Source organism: Bufo bufo, chromosome 3, assembly GCF_905171765.1.
Source record: "Bufo bufo chromosome 3, aBufBuf1.1, whole genome shotgun sequence".
Lineage (NCBI taxonomy): Eukaryota > Metazoa > Chordata > Amphibia > Anura > Bufonidae > Bufo > Bufo bufo.
Genome location: NC_053391.1, coordinates 474,064,339 through 474,076,120, shown reverse-complemented (window position 1 = coordinate 474,076,120; position 11,782 = coordinate 474,064,339).

Genomic DNA, 11,782 nt, shown 5'->3' with positions numbered 1-11,782 from the left:
TATCAATATGGGCCAACATTTCTAAAGAATGCTTTCAGCACCTTGTTGAATCAATGCCACATAGAATTAAGGCAGTTCTGAAGGCAAAAGGGGGTCCAACACCGTATTAGTATGGTGTTCCTAATAATTCTTTAGGTGAGTGTATGTTAGGCCTCATGCACACGACCGTTGTTTTCTTCTGTGTCCGTTGTTCCATTTTTCGTGATTTTCTGCGGACCCATTGACTTTCAATGGGTTAGTTGAAAACTCGGCTAATGCACCGTTTTTCATGCGTGTCCGTGATCCATGGTTCCAGTCCGTCAAAAAAATATAACCTGTCCAATTTTTTTCACGGAAAACGGTTCGCGGACCCATTCAAGTCAATGGGACCGTGAAAAAACGCAGAGGAACACAAGATTGTCCTCCGCATACACGCATCCACGTCTGTATTTTTCCTATCATTTGCATGGCAAACTTGACTTAGACTTTTTTTTACTTTCCTTCATGTCTGGTGATCTTTCAAAAATAAAGGAAGACACACGGAAACTGAAACTTAAACGGATCACAGAACAACGGAACCCCATTTTGCGGAACAGAACACAACGGTCGTGTGCATGAGGCCTTATACTGAAAGAAAACACGGATTCAAAATCAGACACACAAATGAATAACGGACCATTCACAGACTTGTTCACGGATGCAACATGGACATATTCACAGACGTGACACTGACACTGATATGTGAACGAGGCATTAAACCATTTTTGAAAAGAAAAAAATATATACAGTACAGACCAAAAGTTTGGACACACCTTCTCATTCAAAGAGTTTTCTTTATTTTCATGACTATGAAAATTGTAGATTCACACTGAAGGCATCAAAACTATGAATTAACACATGTGGAATTATATACATAACAAACAAGTGTGAAACAACTGAAAATATGTCATATTCTAGGTTGTTCAAAGTAGCCACCTTTTGCTTTGATTACTGCTTTGCACACTCCTTGCATTCTCTTGATGAGCTTCAAGAGGTAGTCCCCTGAAATGGTCTTCCAACAGTCTTGAAGGAGTTCCCAGAGATGCTTAGCACTTGTTGGCCCTTTTGCCTTCACTCTGCGGTCCAGCTCACCCCAAACCATCTCGTTTGGGTACAGGTCCGGTGACTGTGGAGGCCAGGTCATCTGGCGCAGCACCCCATCACTCTCCTTCATGGTCAAATAGCCCTTACTTTCAAAGTTTTCCCAATTTTTCGGCTGACTGACTGACCTTCATTTCTTAAAGTAATGTTGGCCACTCGTTTTTCTTTACTTAGCTGCTTTTTTCTTGCCATAATACAAATTCTAACAGTCTATTCAGTAGGACTATCAGCTGTGTATCCACCTGACTTCTCCTCAACGCAACTGATGAAATCCCACTTATTAAACCTGACAGGGCACACCTGTGAAGTGAAAACCATTTCAGGGGACTACCTCTTGAAGCTCATCAAGAGAATGCCAAGAGTATGCAAAGCAGTAATCAAAGCAAAAGGTGGCTACTTTGAAGAACCTAGAATATTACATATTTTCAGTTGTTTTACACTTGTTTGTTATGTATATAATTCCACATGTGTTAATTCATAGTTTTGATGCCTTCATAGTCATGAAAATAAAGAAAAATCTTTGAATGAGAAGGTGTGTCCAAACTTTTGGTCTGTACTGTATATATATAATTGTGAAACTCTAAAAATTTGAATATTGTGCAAAGTTCATTTATTTCAGTAATGCAACTTAAAAGGTGAAACTAACATATGAGATAGACTCATTACATGCAAAGCGAGATATTTCAAGCCTTTTTTGTTATAATTTGATGATTACCAGGAGTAATCCTGTACCAGGAGTACAGATATTCTAAATTCCCTACTGGGGTTATCTCTACAACAAGTGGTTGAGGAGCCAACCCGGAGGGAGGCCATTTTGGATTTGGTATTCACAAATGGGGATTCGGTATATGATGTCATTGTAGGCGAAACCTTGGGATCTAGTGATCACCAGTCAGTGTGGTTTAATATAAGAACTGTGAAAGAGTCCCACCACACAAAAACAAAAGTTTTAGATTTTAGAAAAACAGACTTTTCAAAAATGAAATTAGTCATAAATGAGTCCTTATCAGACTGGAATGGATTACATGGAGTCCAGGAGAAATGGGACTACTTAAAAGGTGCATTATTGAAGGCAACAGAAAATTGCATTAGACTTGTCAGTAAAAGCAAAAAAAGGAGGAGACCACTGTGGTACTCAGCAGAAGTGGCCCAAATCATTAAAAATAAAAAGCTAGCATTTTGTAATTATAAAAAAAACCAGAGCAATGAAGATAAGGAAATCTACAAGATTAGGCAGAGAGAGGCCAAGCAAGCTATAAGAACTTCTAAAGCGCAGGCAGAAGAAAAACTAGCTCAGTCTATGAAAAAAGGGGATAAAACATTCTTCAGATATATAAATGAAAAAAGGAAATTAAAACAAGGAATAACTAAATTAAAAACAAAGGACGGAAGGTATGTAGAAGAGAATAAAGGGCTAGCCGACTGCCTTAATGAATACTTCTGTTCAGTTTTCACAAAAGAAAAAGGAGAAGGACCTCCACTAGAAAGAATGACTAATAAATCGTTTGATGCATGTATCTTTACAGAGGAAGATGTTCTAAGTTTGCTGTCTAAGGTGAAGACAAATAAGTCACAGGGGCCTGATGAGATACACCCAAAATTATTAAAAGAGCTTAGTGGTGAGCTGGCAAAACCGTTAACAGATTTATTTAACCAATCATTAGTAACAGGAGTCGTCCCGGAAGATTGGAAATTGGCAAATGTCGTGCCCATTCACAAGAAAGGTAGTAGGGAGGAATCGAGCAACTATAGACCAGTCAGTCTGACATCAATAGTAGGCAAATTAATGGAAACCCTATTAAAGGATAGGATTGTGGAACATCTAAAATCCCATGGATTGCAAGATGAAAAACAACATGGGTTTACTTCAGGGAGATCATGTCAAACAAATCTTATAGATTTTTTTGACTGGGTGAATAAAATAATAGACGGTGGAGGTGCAGTAGACATCGCATATCTAGATTTTAGTAAGGCTTTTGACACTGTCCCACATAGAAGACTTATCAATAAACTGCAGTCATTGAGCATGGACTCCCATATTGTTGAGTGGATTAGGCAGTGGCTGAGTGACAGACAACAGAGGATTGTAGTCAATGGAGACAATTCAAAACAAGGTCATGTTACCAGTGGGGTTCCACAGGGATCTGTACTGGGACCGATTTTGTTTAATATCTTCATAAGTGATATTGCAAAATGCCTCGATGGTAAGGTTTGTCTTTTTGCTGATGACACAAAGATATGTAACAGGGTTGATGTTCCTGGAGGGAAACGCCAAATGGAAAAGGATTTAGGAAAACTAGAAGAATGGTCAGAACTCTGGAAACTGAAATTTAATGTGGATAAGTGCAAGATAATGCACCTGGGGCGTAAAAACCCAAGGGCAGAATATAGAATATTTGACACAGTCCTGACCTCAGTATCTGAGGAAAGGGATTTAGGAGTAATTATTTCAGAAGACTTAAAGGTGGGAAGACAATGTAATAGAGCAGCACGAAATGCCAGCAGAATGCTTGGATGTATAGGGAGAGGTATAAGCAGTAGAAAGAGTGAAGTGCTTATGCCGCTGTACAGAACACTGGTGAGACCTCACTTGGAGTATTGTGCGCAGTACTGGAGGCCATATCTCCAGAAGGATATAGATACTCTAGAGAGAGTTCAGAGAAGAGCTACTAAACTAGTACATGGATTGCAGGATAAAACTTACCAGGAAAGGTTAAAGGACCTTAATATGTATAGCTTGGAAGAAAGAAGAGACAGAGGGGATATGATAGAAACTTTTAAATACATAAAGGGAATCAACTCGGTAAAGGAGGAGAGCATATTTAAAAGAAGAAAAACTACCACAAGAGGACACAGTTTTAAATTAGAGGGGCAAAGGTTTAAAAGTAATATAAGGAAGTATTACTTTACTGAGAGAGTAGTGGATGCATGGAATAGCCTTCCTGCAGAAGTGGTAGCTGCAAATACAGTGAAGGGGTTTAAGCATGCATGGGATAGGCATAAGGCCATCCTTCATATAAGATAAGGGCCGGGGGCTACCCATAGTATTCAGTATATTGGGCAGACTAGATGGGCCAAATGGTTCTTATCTGCCGACACATTCTATGTTTCTATGTTTCTATGTCTTACAGCTTATGAAACCCCAAAGTCACAATCTCAGTTACCCTTTGCTCAGGGGGTATGGATTAATTAGCTGACTAGAGTGTGACACTTTGAGCCTAGAATATTGAACCTTTTCACAAAATTCTAATTTTAAGCTGCATTAATGCAATTCCTTTTAATTTGCATTACTGAAATAGATGGACTTTTGCACGATGTTCTAATTTTTCGAGTTTCACCTGTATATTTATTATATACTTAATTAGTGTAGTGTGTTATGTGTCAGATTGTAACTGAATGCCAACATATGGTTGGATGATCGCATGTCATGCTAAGTCATGTACTGTACTTTCCGGACTATAATAGCAAGGAAAAAAATCAGATGAAAACTCTGATCTCTGGAAGATAAGGCAGCTTTGATGATTTTACAAGTGGGAGAGGCCAGAACTAGGAAGAGAATACTGTAGTGTAAGGCTACATGCACACAACAGTGAAAAAAAAATGTCTGTTAAAAGTGAACACACTGTCAGTTTTTCATGGCCATTTATCACTAGTGTGTTCATCCATTTTCTAGCCATGTGTCTGTTTTTAATTTCCGTTTTGCATCAGTTTTTCATGTCCGTTACCGCTCCCAGCTTTAATAATGCCCCCAATGTAGGCCCCCATTGCAAATAATGTCCCCCATAGTGTAGGATTTTAGTTTTTTGCTGCCCCCAACTTTAATAATGTCCCCCATGTAGGCCCCCTGGTAAAATAATGTCCCCTATACCGCTGTTTATTTTGTTGTTGTTGATTTTACGAAAAATAAAACCCTCTACTTGCTCAGGCTGCAGCAGTCTCTTCTCTCTTCACTGAACAGGACCTGCCAAAGGCCCTGCGATGTGCGTGATGACATCAATGAGCGCTTCCACGTGGTTACGTCACATATCGCTGCTCAATGAAGAGAGAAGAGACTGCCGCAGCACGAGCAAGTGAATAAGGTGAGTTTTTTTTTTAACCCCTAAATGGCCATATAGATAAAGTGTACCCGTTTTTAATGGCTGTTAGATGGGTGCACTCCTGTCAATCGGCCTCTAAAAACTGTCCTATTGACTTCAATGGGGTCCGTCTGTCCGTGGAAACAGCCAAAAATAGGACATGTCCTATTTTTGGACGGATGCTATTCACATGGCCGTTAAAAGAACGGCCATGTGAATAGCCCCATAGACTTTCATTGGTGCTAAAAATGGCCGTGTGACGGCCGATACTCATGCACACAGTCATGTGCATGAGGCCTAAGTGTAGAGAAATCTGATATTTTAATAAAGGTAATAGCACACATGTGTGTGTAAGGGTACTTTCACACTAGCATTTTTGCTTGTTCCAGCAGGGTTCAGCAAAAACGCTTCCATTACTGATAATACAACGTCTGCCTCCGTTATCCAGATGTATTATCCAGATCCGGTTGTATTATCTTTAACATACACAAGACGGATCCGTCATGAACACCATTGAAAGTCAATAGAGGAGGGATCCATTTTCCATTGAGTCAAAGAAAACTGATCCGTCCCCATTGACTTGCATTGTGGGTCATCATGACGGATGCGTTTTTATTTCTGAAAAACACATAGTGCAACAGCACTCTACAAACCTAAAGTAGAGTACAAAAGTATATTACATTGCAAATGCTATGTTGCAAATGCTATGCTAATAACTTAGAGATGTTTGTACAAAATCATTTGAGCCCGTCTGCTGCACGCCAAGGCGATCTCTATAAGACGGGTCCTAACACTAAACTCACCTGTTGGGTGCCATAACAGCGACCATGAAATCCAGGAAGTGCAGGTCCCACATGCATGCTGGGCCCCTTTCGATTTATATCCAGGGACTACAAATACCAGCATGCATGCTGAGCAAACTATGTACTCATGCTAATTAAAAATCAGCCTGCACTTCCTGGATTTCATGGTCGCTGTTATGGCACCCAACAGGTGAGCTTTAGTGTTAGGACCCGTCTTATAGAGATTGCCTTGGCGTGCGGCAGACGGGCTCAAATGATTTTGTACAAAATGTATTTGCTAAGCATCTCTAAGTTATTAGCATAGCATTTGCAACATAGCATTTGCAATGTAATATACTTTTGTACTCTACTTTAGGTTTGTAGAGTGCTGTTGCACTATATGTTTTTCAGATGTATATTTGCAGCCACAAGCAACGTGCACCTGCGCATTGGGATGTGCTGACCCCCCCACCCTTTTGTGTTTGTAGGATCCGTTTTTATTCTCATCCCATGACATGCATGCTGCAGTTTGCTCTCCGGTATGAGAACGCAACCAAACGGAACGGAATGCTTTTTGGAGCATTCCGTTCTGTTCAGTTACGTTTTGTCCCCATTGACAATGAATGGTGACAAAATGGAAGCATTTTTTTCCAGTATTGAGATCCTATGACTAGTGATGGACTAACATCGGCCAGGACGATTCTCAAACGCGATCAAATGTTCGCAAACCGCAAGTTCGCGGCGGGCCCCATTCACTTTAATGGCAGGCGAACCTGAAAAACCTTCAGGTCATATTTGCAGCCACCAAATACTTACTAGAAGTGCACAAATAGTTCCACAACATGAACAGTGACATACTAGAGGGAGATCAATGACAAAAATTCCCACAAAAAATATGTATTTTATTCATGGGCCACTTTTATGCATCTTAAAGGGAAATTCTCAAAAATGTGCCCTGCTGGTGTTACCAACTTGCCTGTCCGAGCTGCAGTCTGGGGCTCGGACACTGCAGAGCGGTGCTAGACGTGCTGTCATGCCATGCCCCTTGGTGAGTCTGCATTTAGGACACGCCCTCTCATGACGTTTAGGCCACGCCCCTCACAATGCCTTATAGGCCACGCCCCCTCTCGATCACCCTCTTTGGTCACGCCTCCTTAGTTCACACCTGAGCTACGTCCTCCGGTGATGTCAGTGCTCAGGTGATTAGCTCCCTATTTAAGGCTTCAACTGGCCATCACCTTTGTCAGTTATAGGTTTTCCTTGCTGTGCTCTGCTACCCGTGTGTATTAGAAACATAGAAACATAGAATGTGTCGGCAGATAAGAACCATTTGGCCCATCTAGTCTGCCCAATATATTGAGTACTATGGATAGCCCCTGGCCCTATCTTATATGAAGGATGGCCTTATGCCTATCCCATGCATGCTTAAACTCCTTCACTGTATTTGCAGCTACCACTTCTGCAGGAAGGCTATTCCATGCATCCACTACTCTCTCAGTAAAGTAATACTTCCTGATATTACTTGTAAACCTTTGCCCCTCTAATTTAAAACAGTATTCAACTGTTGCTTTTGGATTTGACTTCGGCTATACCTTGACCTCTGTCTCTGCTTAGCTATTCTGTACCTTCTTCCTGTCCGGTATTGACCCTTGACTTGTTATTGCTCCCTCCTTCCGCTTTGTGATTCTGTTGGTATCGATCTCCTGGTTTGACTGTTTCTGGCTCAACTTCCCTTGGCGTTTGTTTTTGTGTCCTGTGTGTGAACAGGTACCTGCGGTTTCACAGGCACTTGGATTGTATCTCTGCACTTACCAGTATAGGGAGCGTCAACCAGTTGTGGACTTGTTGCCTGGGACTTGTTCTGCAAGTAGGCAGGGTCAGTGGGCTGGGTACAAGTTAGGGCTCATTCTGTGTGTGCGTGTCCCTGCCTATGGCAGTGACAGATGGAGCCTAGAAAAAAAATATTTTTTTAACTTATTCAACTGACATAAAAGTAATTGTGATTATTTGGCTCTAGGTACATTATGCGGTCACTGAATAACAATTTTACTGTAGCCCACTGGAGTACAGGCCCCAAAAATTAGGCATTCACCGTACAGAAAAGATCAAGTGATTATGTGGTTGGAGGTATATTAGACGGTCATTGGATATCAGTTTTACTGTAGGCCAGTACAAATACATGTCAAATACATATGTTTAAAAGAACTAAAAATATAAAATTGGATTAAAAACATGGCTAATGAAATCCCCCCTCTTGAATAAACCCCAAATGATAATAGGAGAAATTCGATAACACGTGGTCGTCACAGGTGTTGAATTCCTCCGAGGCCCCAACAATTAGGCATTCACCGTACAGAAAAGATCAAGTGATTATGTGGCTGGAGGTATATTAGACGGTCATTAAATAACAATTAAACTTGCAGGCCAGTGGAGTACAGGGCCCAAACATTAGGCATTCACCGTACAGAAAAGAACAAGTGATTATGTGGCTAGAGGTACATTAGGCGGTCACCGTATAACAATTTTAGAGTTGGCTAGTTAGATTACAGGCCCCAAAAATTATGCATTTATCATACAGAAAAGATCAAGTGATTATGTGGCTGGAGGTATATTAGATGGTCATTAGATAACAATTTTACTGCAGGCCAGTGAAGAACAGTGCCCAAACATTAGGCATTAACCGGACAGAAAAGATCAAGTGTTTATGTGGCTGGAGGTATATTAGACGGTCATTGGATAACAATTTTACTGCAGGCCAGTACAAATACATGTCAAATACATATGTTTAAAAGAACCAAAAATATAAAATTGGATTAAAACATGGCTAATGAAATCCCCCCTCTTGAATAAACCCCAAATGATAATAGGTGAAATTCAATAACACGTGGTCGTCACAGGTGTTGAATTCCTCCAAGGCCCCAACAATTAGGCATTCACCGTAAAGAAAAGATCAAGTGATTATGTAACTGGAGGTATATTAGATGATCATTTGATACCAATTTTACTGCAGGCCAGTGAGTACAGGCCCCAAATATTAGGATTCACCGAACAGAAAAGGCCTTTTATGTTGCTGTATTTACATAAGACAGGGACCATTCTTTATTCTGGGTGGTGGAGGATATGTGTGGGCTGGCATGAGGAAATTCAATTAAACGTGGTCATCATAGGTGTTTAATTCATGACTACAACTTTTGGCCACGACTGTACATACCAACTGAGAAAACATCAAAGGCAAAATAAAGACTTTCTTATTTCTCCTCTGCATTCCTAGCTGTCTATTCTAACTGTGATTGCACGATCTTCTATACAGCCACTTTTTTGCAGCACCATAAAAACATGGAGCATCATAAGAAGTTCCCTGAATGGTCACCATAAAAACACTACACGTGAGCTTTTTGGGGTAAAAATGTGGTTATTTCTGTCAGATTAATGAAAAAAAATAAACATTACTAAGCCAGGCAGGGTAATCTATTTGAAACAGTTTTAAAAAGATGCATAATAATGAAAATGTAAAACTTAATTTATCTATTAACATATTTCAATTTTTTGTGTGTCTTGTGTATTGTATAACACCAATATTTACCTTACAGCTTTGCTTCCATCCCTGCCCACAGTGGGGCTAACATTTTATTTCCATGTCTTCATTTTAGAAATACTAAGGACGGTTCTATGGGAAGTTATTAAAACTATCAATATAGGGCATGTTTTTCCTTGGCATGTGGTAAGAAAAAAGAGAAGCATAGCGTGGCTTAGCAGCATATCTCTGACAACGCAGTCATGCCAAAAGCTGGAATTCTCACTGCTGGAGTACGGACAGGTAAATTTGTGACAGCTAACTACTGTCTCTAAATTCTCCCATAAACTAAACTATCTGTATTCTTTGTTTAAACATAAGATTTATTTTCTTTCTCTGCCAGACGTCCTATGATAGTGATGTATAAAACACAAAAACATGTGCATTCCTTAGTTGGTGTCTTATATAGTGCGTATGAAAATTGTCAGTATAGCCCCTCAAGATTGGATTAATTTAGAATCAATTTATTTATCTATAAAATCTTGAAAGCTTTTAATAAATTTTTCCTTTATGCTTATAAGGCTACTTTCACACTAGCGTTAGTATTTTCTGGTATTGAGATCCGTCATAGGATCCATCATAGGATCTCAATACCGGAGAAAAATTCTTCCGTATTGTCCCCATTCATTGTCAATGGGGACAAAACGTAACTGAACAGAACAGAATGCTCCAAAAAGCATTCTGCTCCATTTAGTTGTGTTCCCATACCGGAGAGCAAACCGCAGCAAGCTGCAGTTTTCTTTCTGTCATGGGATGTGGAGCATGATCCACAATGCAAGTCAACAGGGACAGATTGGGGACCATTGACTTTCAATAGTGTTCATGATGGATCCGTCCTTGTTATGTTAAAGACAATACAACCGGATCTACAGGGTGGGCCATTTATATGGATACACCTTAATAAAATGGGAATGGTTTGTGATATTAACTTCCTGTTTGTGGCACATTAGTATATGTGAGGGGGGAAACTTTTCAAGGTGGGTGGTGACCATGGTGGCCATTTTGAAGTCGGCCATTTTGAATCCAACTTTTGTTTTTTCAATAGGAAGAGGGTCATGTGACACATCAAACTTATTGGGAATTTCACAAGAAAAACAATGGTGTGCTTGGTTTTAACGTAACTTTATTCTTTCATGAGTTATTTACAAGTTTCTGACCACTTATAAAATGTGTTCAATGTGCTGCCCATTGTGTTGGATTATCAATGCAACCCTCTTCTCCCACTCTTCACACACTGATAACAACACCGCAGGAGAAATGCTAGCACAGGCTTCCAGTATCCGTAGTTTCAGGTGCTGCAAATCTCGTATCTTCACAGCATAGACAATTGCCTTCAGATGACCCCAAAGATAAAAGTCTAAGGGGGTCAGATCGGGAGACCTTGGGGGCCATTCACCTGGCCCACGACGACCAATCCACTTTCCAGGAAACTGTTCATCTAGGAATGCTCGGACCTGACACCCATAATGTGGTGGTGCACCATCTTGCTGGAAAAACTCAGGGAACGTGCCAGCTTCAGTGCATAAAGAGGGAAACACATCATCATGTAGCAATTTCGCATATCCAGTGGCCTTGAGGTTTCCATTGATGAAGAATGGCCCCACTATCTTTGTACCCCATATACCACACCATACCATCAATTTTTTTGTTCCAACAGTCTTGGAGGGATCTATCCAATGTGGGTTAGTGTCAGACCAATAGCGGTGGTTTTGTTTGTTAACTTCACCATTCACATAAAAGTTTGCCTCATCACTGAACAAAATCTTCTGCGTAAACTGAGGGTCCTGCTCCAATTTTTGTTTTGCCCATTCTGAAAATTTAGTGCGCCGATCTGGGTCATCCTCGTTGAGATGCTGCAGTAGCTGGAGTTTGTAAGGGTGCCATTTGTGAGTATCTAATATCCGCCGAAGGGATGTTCGACTAATGCCACTCTCCAGTGACATGCCGCGAGTGCTACGCTGTGGGCTCTTGCTGAATGAAGCTAGGACAGCCACTGATGTTTCTTCATTAGAGACAGATTTCATGCGTTCACATTTTGGCAAATCCAACACTGAACCAGTTTCACGAAACTTAGCAAGCAGTTTGCTAACTGTAGCATGGGAGATGGGTGGTCTCGTAGGGTGTCTTGCATTGAAATCTGCTGCAATGACCCGGTTATTGCATTCACCAGACATCAACACAATTTCTATCCGCTCCTCACGTGTTAACCTCGGCGACATGTCAATGCCTGT